This window comes from Heterodontus francisci, chromosome 5, assembly GCF_036365525.1.
Source record: "Heterodontus francisci isolate sHetFra1 chromosome 5, sHetFra1.hap1, whole genome shotgun sequence".
In the NCBI taxonomy this organism is placed as follows: domain Eukaryota; kingdom Metazoa; phylum Chordata; class Chondrichthyes; order Heterodontiformes; family Heterodontidae; genus Heterodontus; species Heterodontus francisci.
The window spans coordinates 79,041,537-79,043,552 of NC_090375.1; the positions used below are offsets into that span (position 1 = coordinate 79,041,537).

Consider the following 2,016-nt stretch of genomic DNA (forward strand, 5'->3'; position numbering starts at 1 on the left):
CTCCAGCCCAGCAATTTTCAAATATAGTAATTATTTCATGCTAGCTCCAGCTGCAGTAAATTAAAAAAGAGAAATTTGAATTTGAATTCCATTTGAATCTGCAGATGCTGAAATTAAGCGACATAAAATGCATTCAATGAAATGTGGTACCATAATACGATTATTATAAATTCAGTTTTAGACCTGTTTAGTAAGAAGTGACCTGAGAAACCTCTCACTCAATACTTTGGCTCCACTCTTTCTCCTGTCCATGCATTACACCAAGCTTAGTTATCAGGTTTGAAGTGATATCGCTTCTCGGCCTTTTGGCTAAGATCAAGTGTAGTATCTGTTCTTATCAGTGCTTATTTGATTGAGAAGAGACCATGATCATTGCCTTTTGATCCTGGGGAAGCTTTGAGTGAAATGGCTATAACCAATTTTCGAGCTTCGGGCCAGGGAGTGCGCAACACCGTTCGGGTGGTCGTGAAGGACAAGGAAGGAGATGCACCGGTCGATCGCACCTTCTTCATCAAGAAAATTCTCTTCGATTGCTGCGGATTTCAAGCGACGGATGTCTTCTGCCTGCAGGATTTCCCCAGCAGTGGATACTTCGACGTGACGTTCCGGAACGTGGCGGGATGCATCAAGTTCCTGAAGGCGTTCAAGGAGAAAGGGGACCGGGCTCCACTGTCGATCCTCACAGCGGAGCCGCTCTTCACGCTTCCGTCACAACGGGACCGGGTGGTGACGATTCACCTCTACAACCCCCATGTTCCGGTGGTGGATGTACTCACCTTTCTCGCCAGGTACGTCGAGGTGGCCGGCAGCAGCACTGATGTCAAGGACCCCTTTGGGATCTGGACCAGCAAGCGGCAGGTCAAGGTGACCTTGAAGGTAGATCCCAGTGGAGCCATCATCCACCCTCCCTCCAGCTTCGCTATCGGGGGAAGTCGAGGCTTCTTGGTCTACGCTGGGCAGCCCAGAGTTTGTCGCACCTGTGGCAAATCTGGTCACATGGCAGCCAACTGCAGCACGGTTGTTTGCAAGAACTGCAAGGAGGAAGGCCATCAGACCAAGGACTGTAAGCAGACTAAGTGTTGCAACTTGTGCGGTGCGGCAGGCCATCTCTACAAGACCTGCCCCAAACGTTGTCTCAGCTATGCTCAGGCGGCAAGGTCCAAGGAATGGCCGGGCGAAGGTTCGACGAAGGCGTCCGCTGTTCGAAAGGAGACCAGCAACCTTCTCCGCAGTGAGGAACTTCAACCTGAGAAGGAAGGGGAGGCGGCTGAAACCAACGACCCAGCACCTACCCAGCGCCCGGAAACCCCTCCTCCACAGACAGAATCAATGGAGGAGGAGGCAGCAGATGGACAAACAGGTCAGTGGCAAGTGGTCCAGAGGAAAACCACAAAGAAAAAACATCCCAAAGCCACCACCCAAACCAGTGGCAAGAGGAGGCTTTCTTCTGAATCAGACTGCAACAACTCCTCTTCACTGGACGGGGAAATGCTGGAACGACAGCCCCTTCAAAAGAGGCGGCAGAACTCCGAGATGGATGATCAAGCATCCCAGCCCCCGGGCACTGGAAGCTGTGATGGGCCCGGCGTGCCCCAACCCCAATTCCCCACACGTAACGACGTGGCCAACGCATCTCAGCTCCGGGACACCGGGAGCAAAGACTCGTCTGGCGCACCTGAGCTCCGGGAGACCGGGAGCTGTGATGTTTTCGAGGAGGAACAGATGGAAGCAGCTGAGGACAACCCAATCCTCTCTGCCTACAAGACCCCCCCGATGTCACCCGAGCGGCACAAACCCTGCAGGAAAAATCAGGAGGGGTTTCTGAGCCCAACCAACGTGAAACTGCTTGCGCATACGATGGGTATGCAGGAACATCCCGAAGGGGAAGGACTGGGACTAGCGAGGACAAATGGTATGGGAAGCAACAACTAATTTTTAGTAAAAAATGGGTGTAAGAATTGCTTCCATTAATGTGCGTAGCATTAAATCGACTACGCGATGTGTTTCAACCTTGGA

The 2,016-nt window shown here is 52.0% G+C and overlaps 1 pseudogene; it reads left to right on the plus strand.

The window, feature by feature from the left end:
* The first annotated feature begins 289 nt into the window (after nt 1-289).
* On the plus strand, nt 290-398 carry LOC137370344 (U2 spliceosomal RNA; annotated as a pseudogene).
* The last annotated feature ends 1,618 nt before the right edge of the window (nt 399-2,016 follow it).